The sequence below is a fragment of the Sinohyriopsis cumingii genome, chromosome 1, assembly GCF_028554795.1.
Source record: "Sinohyriopsis cumingii isolate HCF-2022 chromosome 1, ASM2855479v2, whole genome shotgun sequence".
Taxonomy (NCBI): Eukaryota; Metazoa; Mollusca; class Bivalvia; order Unionida; family Unionidae; genus Sinohyriopsis; species Sinohyriopsis cumingii.
Genome location: NC_142961.1, coordinates 174615176 through 174633964, shown reverse-complemented (window position 1 = coordinate 174633964; position 18789 = coordinate 174615176).

The window sequence follows — 18789 nt, the reverse complement described above, 5'->3', positions numbered from 1 at the left end:
AGTTTAAACTAGAACTGCTAGGTAGTTGCAATATTAAATAAAAAGTATGCTGAACTGAAGTATTAGAGAGGTCACCATTGTAAGCAATACATTATTTAGGATGTGTTCATCTATGAAACTTGGTTTTTCCTCAATTAAACAAAACCCTCTGAAATATTAATATTTTTATCATTATTTGAATTTAGATTTTATGAAAGAATTTGAAAAGAACTTGGTTTCATGTTTCATGTCATAGGAACTCCAGTGTATTATTTATTGCTAATTAGATGAAATAAAGTGCCCTTCCCAATGACACACCACAGTAGCCATCCAGAGCTGGTCTGATGGCAGGATTCAAACCTGCTGCCTTTCAGTCATGAGTCTGATGGTGGGATTCAAGCCTTTTGGTCACAAGTCTGGCATGCTAACTACTGCATCACTGTGGCTCCTTAAAAATGAAAGTTCAACATGATGGCAGTGTATATGGGAAATTTTGTGGTGCTAGGTTAAAGTATATACTTGCTGGATCTGGCTGTAAACAACACATACCAGTCTGGCATTGCATTATACAGATGAAGATCCTTGCGGTTTGTTCTAATGATTTCTCCTAACAAACTTCATAGACTCAGATCTGCTGGTACATTATGCATGTGCAGATCTGTATCTATGAAATCTGCAGTTGGATTCAACTTATACCTGAGTGTCACAGGATGAAGCCAGGTTGGGACTGGATTAGGGAAGACACCAAAAGCAACTGCGTTTGCAAGATGTTTATTTATGAATGCAAAATAAATATTAGCAAATCTGACACCATTATAAACAAAAAGATAAGGAAAATTATAAAGTTCCTAAGATGGAACTATCAACAACAATTAACTCAACGAGAAAAAACTCAAACATGAATTTAACAAATGGAATTTCAAAACAAACGTGAATAAATTCCTATCACCGATCATCAAAATAAAAGTGATCTACACCCCAATATTAAAGAAAGTCTTGAATGTATCATTCATACAACAATATTGAAATGCAGGTAAATTTGAATATCATTCATATAACATTATTGAAAAGAATGTAAATTTGAACCTATCGATCATAAACCAATATTGAAATAGGAATGAATGAAATTGTGAACCTATCAATCGTAAACAGATATTAAAATATGTGTAATTATGAATGTACCATTCATAAAACTATGTTGGAAAAGGAGTGAATGAAATTATGAACCTATCGATCGTAAACCGATATTGAAATAGTGTAATTATGAACCTATCGATCGTAAACCGATATTGAAAAAAGAATGAATGAAATTATGAACCTATCGATCATAAAATGATATTGAAAAAAGAATGAATGAAATTATGAACCTATCAATCATAAACCGATATTGAAAAAAGAATGAATGAAATTATGAACCCATCGATCGTTCACATAATGATAGAGCAATAGGAATGAGTGAAATTATGAATCTATCAATCGTTCATATAACGATAGGAATGAATGAAATTATGAACCTATCGATCGTTCACATAACGATATTGCAATAGGAATGAATGAAATTATAAGGTGCAGTAGTGGAAATAACATGGAACACTATATATAACTATCGTGGTGCCCATTTGACATCCAAGATGTAACCATGGTTCCACGCACTCTAGTCAATGGCCAGAGAAGCACCCATGCATGGTCCACTCCTCTCAGTCTGTTGAAGGATCCCTCGAAAGCCCTCACATCGCAAACCCGATGGTCACGAAGCCCTGGTCCCCCGCATCGAGAAAACCAGTCCACTCTTCCGATCCAACGTCACCATAACACAGCATATATGTCATACAAAAACCCACAGATTACTGTGACTCCACATCGAACGATGTATAAGGTATGGCAGGCATGTATAAAGCAGCTCTACAGCTGGTGACTCCACATCAAATGATGTATAAGGCATGGCAGGCATGTATAAGGCAGCTCTACAGCTGGTGACTCCATATCAAACCATATTCAAGGCATGGCATAAGGCAGCTCTACAGCTGGTGATTTGCTTCCATAAAGGGGTAAGCTTCCTGACAAGACTTGGCATAATGTAATTTGGTTATAGAGAATTTGCTTTATATGTACACTAGCTGTGACAGATATGCGCAGCTAGGTACTTAGGTTTCCCGCTGCAGGCAATTTGCACATGCAGGGGTCTGAGTTTTGTTCAGGATTTCGAAATAACTAGAGCCGAAAAAAAGTACACCACCCGAGTACATTTTTGACAACATATACATATTGATATAACTCGTACACAATTCTGTGACACTGAGTATATTTGGTACATGTAGTATACAGTGTGATAGATTACCCTAAACATTTTCTTAATCATATTAAAATGACTTCTTACTTTCTTGTTGATAGATTTGTTGCTAGAATACTTTGTTAATGTATATAGAAAAAGTTCTTGACAAGACATGGAGAGACTTTTAAACTTACAATAAAAGGATAGAATATATTATTCATGACAATCAAAATTTACTGACCAAACCCCATTCCAAATAATAAAAGGGAATAGAAATTATTAATAAAAATGATTATGGTAATGCCATTTCAGTAGATAAAGTTCTAAACAGAATTACACTACAATACATTACAGTAATGGCATTTCAATATAAAAAGTTCTAAATGGAATTGGACTAAAATACAGTTCAGTAATGCCATTTCAATATACAAAGTTTTAAATGGAATTACACTGTAATACATTTAAGTAATATCATTTCAGTGCATAAAGTTCTAAATATAATAACACAGTAATATAGTACATGGTCGGATCAGGTGGTGTTTCCAGGGTTTCCAAATCCCCCTCAGGCTACCCCACCCTCCAACAAATAAAATGTACACACACACACACACACACAGACATAGTCACTTGTCACTTGAAATTGGACCATTGTTTTATTTTTGCACACATTTATTGGGTATTATGCACACTTTGAATAAATAGACACATAGACTTTTGCTTTGGTGCCCTTTCGAGGAAAGTCGGGGTCTTTCGAAATCCTCCCCCCATGGCTTGGCCTGATCTGTCCAAGTCATACAATAATGCCAGTTCTGCATATGAAGTTCTAAAGGAAATTGCACTGCAACTAATGCAATAATATCATTTAAGTATTTAAAGTTTTGAAAGGAATTGTATGTTACAGTAATGCCAATTCAGTATATAAAGTGTTGAAAGGAATTGCACATTACAGTAATGCCAATTCATTATATAAAGATTTGAAAGGAATTACACTGCAACTGATACAATAATGTCATTTGAGTATATAAAGTTCTGAATGGAAGTACATAATATAATACAGTAATGTTATTTCAGTTCACATGTATAAAGTTCTAAATGGAATTACACTACAATAAAGTAGTGCTATTTCAGTATATAAAATTTGAATTGGAATTAAAACTACAATAAAGTAGTGCTATTTCAGTATATAAAATTTGAATTGGAATTGAACTACAATATCTGCAAGGAACAGCTCAGGTTAAATCTGGTCATAAACGATGTTCTGTTCAAGTTGGAAATATTTCACTTGAGACCTAATACACACAACTACAAGAAATGTTTTACATTTCCAGGTATGTATTAATATCGTAAGATGGGAAATAATCTTAGGGGTTCCATGTTCAAGGTAAAAGTATGATAGTTAATTGCTATTAATGGGACTTTGTAGATAATTAGGACACCAAAGTGTCCTCTTTATTGTTTTTGACTGAGTACTTTGTTTCCTTTAATTTAGTAGCTATGGGTAGCTTGGGGCTATTTTTAGTTCTTGAAGTAGACGAGAGTATGGGGGGGGGTGTCCACTCAAAAAGCCACTTTTTTAGAAATTTTTATTTTAAATGTTAGGAGCTATAATTAGGGATAATATGTAAGGAAAAAAGAGTTTCAAACATCATGTATTTCACAGATCTTTTGAGTTGTCAGTGTTGTGTAAAGTGCCTCAGAAACTTTTGTAAAAACATCAGAAACTCTTGTAAAAACATAAGAAACTCCTGTAAGAGGGCAGATACATCAGAATGCATTATATCCCATGTGTTAAACTCCAAGTAACTGCTGACCAGTCCTAGAGTTTTATGACATAGTATGGTGTCCTGGGAGGGTATTACTATAAAAATTAGGTCATAGTATTTACAGACCTGATGTCTGATATGTTGTCTTCACATCCAAAGCTGCCTGCTGTTGCCCATCTCCAGAAGGAAGATTACTGAGGCATTAACTATACCTCTGAAAGTTGACACAGTGGTCATGACCCCAACAGTAGTATAGTCTTTTGACTTTCACAGAGTAAAATCAGGTTTCTGGGGGTGAATAAGGATCATAGGTTCTGAAGCAAGAACAATGATTTGAAGGAAAGAAAAGAACAAAATATTCCATGCTATTTTATATCTACAGGTCATTGAGCAGAAGAGCATATGGGATGGATGACATGTTGTCCATCATTCATAGTCCTTATGCTCATTAGCACAAGTTTGTTATGGCTACTCCTTCTAAACTTCTTAGAGGATTACCATAAAACTTACACACACACACACACACACACACCTACACACACACACACACACACACACACACACATGCACACACACACCTACACACACACACACACACAGACACACAGAGACACACAGACACACAGACACACACTTGCACATTAATCCCAAGGTCTAGCTTGTCCTTAAAAAATGGTGTTGCTTGTATATTAGTAATGCATACCATGTACGTTAGTAATACTTACCATGTATATTGGTAATACTTACCATGTACATTAGTAATACTTACCATGCATATTAGTAAAACTTACCATATATATTGGTAATACTTACCATGTACATTAGTAATACTTACCATGCATATTAGTAATACTTACCTTTATATGGGACTGGTTCAGAACGACAGGTGGAGTCAGACAAGGCTGTGTGCTCTCTCCCACACTATTCAACATCTTTCTGGAGAGAATCATGGCAGACATGCTTGATAAGCATACAGGGACAGTCAGCATCGGAGGCAGAACAATCACCAACTTATGTTTTGCTGATGACATTGATGGACTAGCAGGAAATGAGTAAGAATTAGCTAGCTTAGTAGAGAGCCTTGACAAAACATATGCAGCCTATGGCATGGAAATTAGTGCAGAGAAGACCAAAATGATGACCAACAACATCAAGGGCATCAGCACTGACATCAGCATCGAAGGTACAAACCTAGAAACAGTCCTCAGCTTCAAGTATTTAGGGGCAACTGTAACAGATGAAGGATCGAAGCCTGAAATACACTCCAGGATTGCACAGACAGCAGCAGTACTGACAAAACTGAAGCCCATCTGGAAGGACAAGAACATCGCACTCAGCTCAAAAGTCAGAATGATGTACTCACTGGTGATCTCCATATTTCTCTGTGCCTGTGAATCATGGACCATAACAGTGGAACTTTGAGAAAAGGATACGGGCTACAGAGATGAAATGTTTACAAAAGATCCTCGGTGTCACATACAAAGACCATATCACCAATGAAGAAATATGGCAAAGGATCAGACAAGCCATTGGGCCTCATGATGACTCCTGATCTTAGTGAAAAAATGGAAACTGCAGTGGTATGGGTATGTTTCACGATCATCAGGACTTGCCAAGACAATCCTACAAGGCACTGTACAAGGAAGAAGAAAGAGATGCAGGCAAAGAAAGAGGTGGGAAGATAACATTCGAGAGTGGACAGGCTTGACAATGAGCAACTCACTGAGAAAGATGGAAAATCGAGAGGAATGGAAGAAGCTGGTTGTTAGGTCTTGTGCGGTGCCCCAACGGTCTTCCAGACTATGGGACTGATGATGATGATGACTATGTATATTAGTAATACTTACCATGTACATTATTAATACTTACCATGTATATTATTAATACTTACCATGTATATTATTAATACTTACCATGTACATTATTAATACTTACCATGTACATTATTAATACTTACCATGTATATTGGTAATACTTACCATGTACATTAGTAATACTTACCATGTACATTATTAATACTTACCATGTACATTATTAATACTTACCATGTATATTGGTAATACTTACCATATATATTAGTAATACTTACCATGTACATTATTAATACTTACCATGTACATTATTAATACTTATCATGTATATTGGTAATACTGACCACGTACATTATTAATACTTACCATGTATATTGGTAATACTTACTATGTATATTAGTAATACTTACCATGTATATTATTAATACTTACCATGTACATTATTAATACTTACCATGTACATTATTAATACTTACCATGTACATTATTAATACTTACCATGTATATTGGTAATACTTACCATGTACATTAGTAATACTTACCATGTACATTATTAATACTTACCATGTACATTATTAATACTTACCATGTACATTATTAATACTTATCATGTATATTAGTAATACTTACCATGTATATTGGTAATGCTTACTATGTATATTAGTAATACTTACCATGTACATTATTAATACTTACCATGTATATTATTAATACTTACCATGTATATTATTAATACTTACCATGTATATTAGTAATACTTACCATATATATTGGTAATACTTACCATGTACATTATTAATACTTACCATGTATATTGGTAATACTTACCATGTATATTATTAATACTTACCATGTACATTAATAATACTTACCATGTATATTGGTAATATGTACCATGTATATTAGTAATACTTACCATGGATATTAGTAATACTTACCATGTATATTGGTAATACTTACCATGTATGTTAATAATACTTACCATGTATATTAGTAATACATATTGTTTATATTAGTAATAATTACCATGTACATTAGTAATACTTACCAAGTATGTTAGTGATACTTACCATGTATGTTAGTAATACATACCATGTACATTAGTAATACTTACCATGTACATTATTAATACTTACCATGTATGTTAGTAATACTTACCATGTACATTAGTAATACGTACCATGTATGTTAGTAATACTTACCATGTACATTAGTAATACTTACCATGTATGTTAGTTTCCAGACTATGAAGTCAGATTAAGGATCATATTTGACATAAATATCTGTCTGTTCTGGAACTCAGTGATCTAGCTATACATCTTTGCTTATGTTACATTTGCATCTGGGGGTTCCACCTAATCCAGGTTGAGGTCTGTCAGTTTTTATCATTCATTGTTAACTATTAAGATCTGAAAACATTATTGGTTTTTATACAATGCCATACTCAGGGTCATAGTACATGTATTTCTTTATGCATGTGGAGTGACAACAATTTAGTACTTGTGATTTATATGTATACATCAACGTATATTCTGGCCAATAATTCTGAACTTACAGTAAAATAAGATCAGGCACTCAAGGGGATGGAAGATATTTAGAATCCCTTGAAGTATAGATTGAACTAGACTAGACATTGAAGAGGTCATGTAATCACTTGCTAACAGCACTGACCTAATGGATGATAAAAAGCACCACCTTTTTTGTGCCTTTGACAACTATAGAAAGTTTTTTTTGTGTTATACTAAAGATTTTAATGAGTAGACCTTTTATTGAGTATCAGAAAGATAATTGCAGTGTTCTTTCATTAGTCTGAATTAACAGGTTTATTCTTCTAATGTATTTATTCCATGTCAGAATTGCAACTATTTATTGTCAGTTGTTTTCTAATCCTGGCAGTGTTCATCTAGCATTTGGATTAGTGAGGTTTTTTTTAAATGAAACTAGATGTATGAAACTTGACTGTAATTGTTCCTCATTTTTGTATGTGAAATTTTAAGAGAATACTGATGTCTGTATGGGCCCAACAATTTCATTGGTTTGAGGGGATTTTCTTTTGACACAGGATAGTTATTTTTTCCTGTATGACAATTAGATAATTTGTAAACTAATACTATGGACATCATCAGTTACTTTATTTTTCAAGTCAGAGCAAGAGTTTATCTAAAGATATTTGGGGGGCCTTAACAAATTGTTCCCTCACCCCCCAAAAAAGAAAATCAGTAACACCTACTTCAGAAAATAATATGGTCGTTTCTTAACAGTTTATGATAAAGGTGTTAAATACTGCATTAAAAATCATGGCAGGAAAAAGGGTTCAAGGTGCAAATAAAAGACAGGTGTTCTATAACTGGCCAATGAATCAGCCATCAATCAACTAGTTGAAGAAACATATAACCTGTTTACTTGTTCTATTGGCACCTATATGTGTATCAAGAACAACTTTTATTTGAAAGGTGAAAGGTTATAGCTAAATTAATGCTTTGGAAATCTTTGAAATTTTATTTTATTCTTCTTGGCACTGAAAGTAAGAAGATTTTAATGCTCCCCCTTTGCGGTGCTTGCTATGGTCAGTAGGGACATCTTAATACTCCCCCCCTTTGCAGTGCTTGCTATGGTCAGTAGGGACATCTGAATGGGATTTTGTCTTAGTCCATCTTAAGATTACAACAAAAATAATGTAGACAAATGAAATTTTGCTTGCATTTTGGTATCCTGTAATGATGACTTTATTAGATTTCCAGGCATTGCAGCAATTTTTCAATTTTTACACATTATAAAACAATTAAGCCAAACCCACCCACATCCACTTGATTTAGACAAAATGAAATTCAGAAGACATGTATTTGTATTCAAATTATCTTAGATTTTCATGCTGTTGGAACAAGTTTTCAATTTCTGATACATTTTTAACTAAAGCCTTGTTATAAAGATTGAATAAAAACCAGTTAAGTTGGACATTGAAATTTAGCAGATTCCTTCATATGTAGAGCTAAATGACTTTGTCAGCTTTCAGTGCTATTATAGTAGTTTTTCAGTGTTTTTCTACATTCTGAAGCTTTGACTTTTTGGGTTGCATTGAGGGCTAACATAATTTACAAAAATAAATCTTATGTTGATTTTTCTGCAACTGAACTTACTTCTTAGGTCATGTTAATTTAAAGAGCTTCATGGCAATTTAAAGAGCTACCTGTTAATTTAAAGAGCTTCATGGTAATTTAAAGTGCTTCATGGTAATTTAAAGAACTTCATGGTAATTTAAAGCGCTACATGTTAATTTAAAGAGCTTCATGGCAATTTAAACCATGTTTAGTCTTTATAATCCACTCGGATGTGAGGTAAAAAGACTAATTTGTTGCAACTAAGATGTGATATTGTAATGCTGGACAAAGACTTAACCATGATTTGTTACAAGTAAGATGTGATATTGTAATGCTGGACAAAGACTTAACCATGATTTGTTACAAGTAAGATGTGATATTGTAATGCTGGACAAAGACTTAACCATGATTTGTTACAAGTAAGATGTGATATTGTAATGCTGAACAAAGACTATGTTCAGCACTTTATATAAAATAAAAGAGAAAATGCTTCACCAAAGATGGACACTAGTCTTTACTCCATCTTCATTCTTGAGAACACACATAAAAAATGCTACAGTCTTTGGTCATAGACCTTTTTGTTGCCTATTGAGCTTTTTCTAAAAATCAATTATGGTTTTAAAAATATTTGGAATGGCATTACTTTGGTCAAACATGAGAATGTGTAATGGTCAAACACTGGAATGTGTAATGGTCAAAAATTGGAATGTTGGGAAGGTCATTACTTTAGTCAAACACTGGAATGTAGTCTATGTTATTACTTGGGTCAAACACTGGAATGTTGGGTTGGTCATTACTTTGGTTAAACACTGGAATGTGTAATGGTCACAAATTGGAATGTTGGGAAGGTCATTACTTTAGTCAAACACTGGAATGTAGGGTATGTTATTACTTTGGTCAAACATTGGAATGTTGGGTTGGTCATTACTTTGGTCAAACACTGGAATGTTTAATGGTCAAAAACTGGAATTTTGGGTAGGTCATTACTTTGGTCAAACATTGGAATGTGTAATGGTCAAAAACTGGAATGTTGGATAGATCATTACTTTGGTGAAACACTGGAATGTAGGGCAGGGCATTGCTGTGGTCAAATACTGGAATATAGGGTAAGGCAATGCTTAGGTCAAACACTCAAATGTAGAATAGTGCATTACATAGAACTTTTAATCTACAAGAGAAAAATGAAAATGGGAATGTAACATTCTCTGTCCAATAATACAATGAATGCTTGCTAAAGAAAGGATCTATGCAGAATTGTAAAGAATAAAATCTTTTAATTTAAATGGAATGTCCCACACAGAATATATTATGCTCAGTTAGAAGAATATTTCCATTGGGAGATTTAATATGACATCAAGAACGTGTGACAGTCTGAACAGAATGCCCCCTATGTATAACTTAAACATAGGATCTTACACAGCAGGTATTTCACTTGACACTTAATTTCTTTATCACCATTCTTTATAATTCTTATCATTGTGGTGAAGTAGTCTTTAATGTGTTTGTTTTTCTTGTTACAATAATCCATCCAAATCTACCGTCGATCCTGAATAATGACTATCTCTAAATTATGGTTTTTGTATCTAAATTCAGATTCCTGTGCTTGGCTGAAAGTGGTTTGTGTATGAATTGACAACACGAACACCAAGTAAATATGAATCTCCATTATCTTGTGTAACCACTATTGCCCATAAGGATAGCACTTGCAGATGTCTTGAGAGAATTTATGGCATGTTTGTCTTTATCAAATGCATTCTAGAGTGTTTTTCAAAACAGCAGAGAACATACTTGAAATATCAAAGAGTATGGCTTGTTTGACTTAGCACTAGATTGACTCTTGTTGTTTTGTCTGTTTCTCTTGTTGTTCCTCATTAGTAGCTATGGTGAGAATAATCCAAGTCAAATACCCAAGAATTAGTCTACCTGTCTACCCTTGCAACGTAATACACTCCTTTGATACTTAAAGAATTAGTCCACCTGTCTACTTTGGCATTGTAATACACTCTTTTTATACTTCAAGAATTAGTTCACATGTCTACCCTTGAATTATAATACACATCTTTTATACTTAAAGAATTAGTCCACCTGTCTATCCTTGCAATGTAATACACTTGTTTTATACTTAAATAATTAGTTCAGCTGTCTACCCATGAATTGTAATACACTAATTTTATACTTAAATAGTGAATCCACCTGTCTAACTTTTCATTATAATTCACTCCTTTTATATGTAAAAAATTAGCGTACCTGCTACCCTTAAATTGTAATACACTCCTTTTTTACTTAAAGAATTAGTTCACCTGTCTACCCTTAAATTGTAATACACTAGTTTTATACATAAATAATTAGTTCACCTGTCTACCCTTGCATTGGAATACACTAGTTTTATGTTTAAATAATTAGTCCACCTGTCTACCATTACTAGTATAAAGGTATTTCATGTGTCAGTATGCATGTGTTGTTGACTGGTATACAGGTATTGCATATGTCAGTATGTATGTGTTGTATACTGGGATAAAGATATTGCATATGTCAGTAGTCATGTGTTGCATAATGGTATGAATTTATTGCACATATCAGTAGGCATGTGTTGTTTACTGGTATATATGTATTACATATGTCAGTATACATGTGTTTTTCTAGTATAATTACTTGAATTCACTCTTTTGAGTCTATGAAAGTTTTCACTTTGGCAGAGAAAACCAGAAGTAAATTTATTGTGTGTGAAAGTTTTGTTACATGAATTAAATTTAAACTATGAATTAATGTGGAATAATTTTTGTTTTGGTCAGCATAAAGATGAAATATATTTTACAGTGGTTTTGGCTATGGTCCTAAAATTCAACTCCAAATGCATTTTGTTCTGGACACTGCTAATAGTTGCACTACTGTGAAGGTGACTTGAAAAAGTAAGGCCATAAGCTGAATCAATACTGATCAATATATACTAAGAGATGATGTCATATGGTGTCATGATGTCATATGGTGTCTTGATGTCATATGGTGTCATGATGTCATATGGTGTCTTGATGTCATATGGTGTCATGATGTCATATGGTATATCTGTAATGTCTGTTTATCGAGGTGAACTAAAAAATATTAACCATTCTGTGAAATTAAATGTGTTGGCAGATTGATATGCAGACTAATCCAGTATTTGAAAGAGCCACTGATATATCAAATAGGAACTCTCATAAAACAAAATCTAGGCTTTCACACACGAGAATAAATTATGCAATGGTTCTAAGTTCAATATATCACAATATTCATTAGGGCTGGTAACCAGTCTCTCATTTGTCCCTGTCAGTGAAAGAAGAGTTTTCTGAGTCAACATTTAATTCTGTCATTCTAGTGACATTTCAGGTTTGTTTGTGTTTCAATAAAGATTTACCTCTAAGAATGATAAGTCAACTTGTGAGAAGATTAGTTACAAATTCTGGAATCCTTTTCAATTTTGTTGCTATACATTACCACATTTTGCATTGCTGACATATGGCTAATACTGCTAGAAATCAAGATTCAAAATGGTGGACCATGCCAATATCAGTTTTGCATAAATAACTGTCTAAATTGGCAAAATGGTATTGGAGAATGATTGTCTAAATATAGCAACAGAATGTCATGAACAAGGTTATTTTTCAAAAATGGAATGATCAGTTGTTTTTAAATTGATGTACAAAAATATGTGCATAACTTGTTTGATCAAGAGCTGGATTTATGGGTTTTGAATGAAATGCCATTGCTTTCATTCTATAGACACTTGAGAGAAAGCGCATGTATTGGAATAAAAAAAATAGTCAGAATGGGAGAGGTTTAAGCTTAAATTATGGTATCATTTTCAAAGCTGCTGCAATGCAGTGTCTTTTTCTATAAAATTTGTTTTGTAAAGTATTTTGGTGATGAAGTTGGACTAAAATGATGGACTTGCTGACTAGATCTGATTCCTTGACCAAACTATACTCTGATACTCATACTCTTTGGAGAGTAACACAGTGGAGATCGGTCAGGGAACCAGACTACTACTGACTTTGTTTTTCTTTCACCTTTATTACGTCTTTCTGCAAATATTAGAAATGAATTGGTTGGTGCTGCAATGTATTATAGAGAAATAACAATTTTGAAACATTGGCATATTCTATAGATGGATAAAAGGGCTCACCAAATATACAATCAATTTCAACTTTTATCAGAGATTGCTTTAAATGGGTCTTTACCACTGTTGGTTCACAAACTCAAACTGAATCATATTTCCATATATGATGTGTACAAATCAATCTTCTGTATAATTTTCTTGCACACATGGATTTATGTGTAGAAAGTCTCTAGTGTACATATGGATTTTTATATGCATAATGTTACTTGACATACTTGTGGATTTATGTGTAGATTGTCATTTTGTGTACAAATGGATTTAAAAGTAGAAAATTGCTTGGGGGTTTATGTGTAGAATGTCACTGTTGTACATATAGAATTTTTTTAAGGTTACTTTATACATATGGATTTATGTGTAGAATGTCACTGGTGTAGATATAGATTTTTATGTAGAAGGTTACTTTATACATATGGATTTATGTGTAGAATGTCACTGTTGTACATATAGATTTTTTTAAGGTTACTTTATACATATGAATTTATGTGTAGAATGTCACTGTTGTACATATAGAATTTTTTAAGGTTACTTTATACAAATGGATTTATGTGTAGAACGTCACTGGTGTAGATATAGATTTTTGTGTAGAAGGTTACTTTGTACATATGGAGTTATGTGTAGAATGTCACTGGTGTTCATATAGATTTTTGTGTAGAAGGTAACTTTATACATATGGATTTATATGTAGGATGTCACAGGTGTACATATAGATTTTTGTGTAGAAGGTTACTTTATACATATTGATTTATGTGTAGAATGTCACTGGTGTACATATAGATTTTTATGTAGAAGGTTACTTTGTACATATGCATTTATGTATAGAAAGTTTCTTGGGTACATATGGATATGTGTATACAAAAAGCATAAGAATTCTTCATTTCAGACTGCATAATTCATACATCTAAATTAAAATATAAAATATAAAAGTATTGTCAACATAAAAGGTATCGTATGTACAAATATACTGACACAGCTACAACTACAGAATGTATCAGGCAATGTTAAGAATAAATTTATGTAAGACATTTAAAAGTAATTTGTTCAAACTATCTATAATCCAACTATTTAAATGAATATCTAAGTTCCATAAAGATTTCAAGATACAATTCTTACTGCCAGATATTCTTGTCATTGTTGAAAGCACCTACTTTATACATTGTAGTTTACATACATGGCACTGAAGACTATTATTATTACCAATAACTAGTTTTTTATGTGTAAAAAGTTACTAGGGTCCACATGAATTTATTTGTAGAAAGTTACTGGGGTCCACATGAATTTGTGTGTAGAAAGTTACTAGGGTCCACATGAATTTATGTGTAGAAAGTCACTTTGTATAGATATGGATACATGTGTAGAAAGTCATTTTGTGTACATATGGATTCATGTGTAGAAAGTCACTTGGGTACATATGGATTTATGTTTAGAAAGTCACTTTGTTTATGTATGGATTTATATATAGAAATTACTTGGATACATTTGGATTTATGTGTAGAAAGTCACTTTGTTTGCATATGAATTTATGTGTAGAAAGTTAATAGGGTCCACATGAATTTATGTGTAGAAAGTCACTTTGTTTGCATATGGATTTATGTGTAGAAAGTCATTTTGTGTACATATGGTTTTATGTGTAGAAAGTTACTAGGGTTCACATGAATTTATGTGTAGAAAGTCACTTTGTTTGCATATGGATTTATGTGTAAAAAGTCATTTTATGTACATATGGATTTATGTGTAGAAAGTTACTAGGTGCCACATGAATTTATGTGTAGAAGTCACTTTGTTTGCATATGGATTTATGTGTAGAAAGTCATTTTGTGTACATATGGTTTTATGTGTAGAAAGTTACTAGGGTTCACATGAATTTATGTGTAGAAAGTCACTTTGTTTGCATATGGATTTATGTGTAGAAAGTCATTTTCTGTACATACGGATTTATGTGTAGAAAGTTACTAGGGTCCATGTGAATTTATATGTAGAAAGTTACTAGGGTCCACATGAATTTATGGGTAGGAAGTTACTAGGGTCCACATGAATTTATTTGTAGAAAGTTACTAGGGTCCACATGAATTTATGTGTAGAAAGTTACTAGGGTCAAATATGAATTTATGTGTAGAAAGTTACTAGGGTCCACATGAATTTATGTGTAGAAAGTTACTAGGGTCAAATATGAATTTATGTGTAGAAAGTTACTAGGGTCCACATGAATTTATGTGTAGAAAGTTACTAGGGTCAAATATGAATTTATGTGTAGAAAGTTACTAGGGTCCACATGAATTTATGTGTAGAAAGTCACTTTGTTAGCATATGGATTTATGTGTAAAAAGTAATTTTGTGTAAATATGGATGAATGTGTAGAAAGCTACTAGGGTCCACATGAATTTATGTGTAGAAAGTCACTTTGTTTGCATATGGATTTTTTTCTAGAAAGTCATTTTGTGTACATATGGTTTTATGTGTAGAAAGTTACTAGGGTTCACATAAATTTATGTGTAGAAAGTCACTTTGTTTGCATATGGATTTATATGTAGAAAGTCATTTTGTGTACATATGGATTTATGTGTAGAAAGTTACTAGGGTCCACGTGAATTTATATGTAGAAAGTTACTAGGGTCCACATGGATTTATGTGTAGAAGTTACTATGGTCCACATGAATTTATGTGTAGAAAGTTACTAGGGTCCACATGAACTCATGGGTAGGAAGTTACTAGGGTCCACATGAATTTATTTGTAGAAAGTTACTAGGGTCCACATGAATTTATTTGTAGAAAGTTACTAGGGTCCACATGAATTTATGTGTAGAAAGTTACTAGGGTCAAATATGAATTTATGTGTAGAAAGTTACTAGGGTCCACATGAATTTATGTGTAGAAAGTCACTTTGTTTGCATATGGATTTTTTTCTAGAAAGTCATTTTGTGTACATATGGTTTTATGTGTAGAAAGTGACCTGGGTACATATGGATTTGTGTTTAAAAAGTCAATTTATTTATGTATGGATTTATGTATAGAAAGTTGCTTGGATACATTTGGATTTATGTCTAGAAAGTACCTTTGTTTACATATGGATTTATGTTTAGAAAGTCACTTTGTTTACATGTTGATTTAGGTATAAAAAGTCACTTAGATACATTTGGATTTATGTGTAGAAAGTCATTTTATTTGCCTATGGATTTATGTATAGAAAGTCACTTGGATACATTTGGATTTATGTGTAGAAAGTCATTTTATTTGCAAATGGATTTATGTATAGAAAGTCACTTGGAAACAGTTGGATTTATGTGTAAAAAGTCACTTTAATTACATATGGAATTATATATATAAAGTCACTCTGTGGTCACATGGATTTATGTGTATAAAGTTGCTTGGATACATTTGGATTGATGAGTAGAAAGTCACTTTGTGTGCATATGGATTTATGTGTAAAAAATCACTTTGTTTAAATATGGATTTATGTGTAGAATATCATCTTGTGTACATGTGTAGAAGTCACTTGGGTACACATAAACTTATGTGTATAAAGTCACTGTGTACATGTGGATTTATGTGTAGAAAGTCACTTGGGTACAAATGGATTTATGTGAAGAAAGTCACTTTGTTTCCATATGGATTTATGTGTAGAATGTCACTTGAGTACATGTAGATTTATGTATAAAAAGTTACTTTGTGTACATATAGATTTATGTGTAGTAAGTCACTGTGTACATATAGATTTATGTGTGAGTATGTGATTTATATTTTTAATGTAGCTTTAGCAATTTTTCAGTTGTATCACTATGATGTCTGCAGAGTGGCAATTTATAGTGATGTCTTATAATACTGGGGCATCATGCCACAGACATGAGGCACCATATCCCACTCAGTTACATTATCCTGACACTGGGCTGACCAGACCTAACACTAACTTCTTAATGCTGAGTGCCTAGTTAGGCATCTGTTCCTATGATTTTTATAGGTCTTTGATATGACTCAGCCAGGGTTAGGTCCATAACCTTCTTTATGTGATGTGGATACTCTAATCATGTGGGTCACCAAGCAGTCCACATTTATGTGTCAAAAGTTACTTGGGTATGTATGGATTTATGTGCAGAAAGTCATTTTGTGTTATATCAATCTACGTGTAGAAAGTCACTTGCGTGCATATGGATTTATGTGCAGAAAGTCACTTTGTGTACATATAGGTTTATGTGTGTATGGATTTTTGTGAAAAAAGTGACTTTGTAGTAATTATCTTCAATTTTATTGATAATTATTATGAAGTAAGCTTGATAAGTGGATATAATATTTCACTAAGCTGTAGATATTTCTATTCAATAAATATGAATAAGACCCATCACCACTTTTCTACTAAATGTCTAAATTTTGTGTATATGAAGCCATGACATATTTAAAAAAATGTCTGACAGTTTTAGTTTTGACTCTATAATAGTATAAACATTATTTTGTAAAGCAGAGGTAGTTGTATGAAACTAAAGTATATAATGAAATTACTGAAGTCTTCATATGAACTAAATTACTGAAGTCTTCATATGAACTAAATTACTGAAGTCTTCATATGAACTAAATTACTGAAATCTTCATATGAACTAAATTACTGAAGTCTTCATATGAACTAAATTATTGAAGTCTTCATATGAACTAAATTATTGAAGCCTTCATATGAACTAAATTATTGAAGCCTTCATATGAACTAAATTATTGAAGTCTTCATATGAACTAAATTATTGAAGTTTTCAAATGAATTATTGAAGTCTTCAAATGAGTTATTGAAGTTTTCAAATGAACTATTGAAGTCTTCAAAGAAACAAAATTATTGAAGTTATATGAACTAAAATATTGAACTTTTCATATGAACTAAAATATTGAAGTCTTATGAACTAAATTAATGAAGTCTTCATAAAAACCAAGTTATTGAAGTCTTCAAATTAACTAAATTATTGAAGCTTTCAAAGAAACTAAATTATTGAAGTTATCAAATGAACTAAATTATTGAAGTTATCATGAACTAAAATATTGAAGTTATCAAATGAACTAAATTATTGAAGTTATCATGAACTAAAATATTGAAGTTATCAAATGAACTAAATTATTGAAGTTATCAAATGAACTAAATTATTGAAGTTATCATGAACTAAAATATTGAAGTCTTCATATGAACTAAATTATTGAAGTCTTATGAACTAAATTAAGTCCTCAAATAAACTAAATTAGTGAAGTCTTCAAATGAATTAAGTTTTAGAAGTCTTCAAATAAACTAAATTAGTGAAGTCTTCATATGAAGTTCTATGACTACAAGGGCTGTGTAATATATGGAATCTTGTGTACAAGTTCTATGACTTCTAAGGCTATGTAAGTCTCTGGTATGTTGTGTACAGGTTCTATGACTACTAAGGCTATGTAAATCTTGTGTAAGTCTCTGGTATGTTGTGTACAAGTTCTATAACTACTAAGGTTAAGTAAAACTGTGGTATATTGTTTGCAAGCTCTTCGACTACAAGGGCTGTGTTTGTTATGGACAGTACATGATACTAGGTTATTTAAAGTATAAAATCCATACATATTTATGCAATTTTTCACATTGAGATCCATAACAACAAAACTTGAAAACTGTTTTTGACATTTCAAGACATTTATATTGTTGTGTTTCAATCTCTAACTTCTGTATACATATTCTCATTATGACCCTCTCTTCAAAGTCTGTGCCATTTAGTGATCA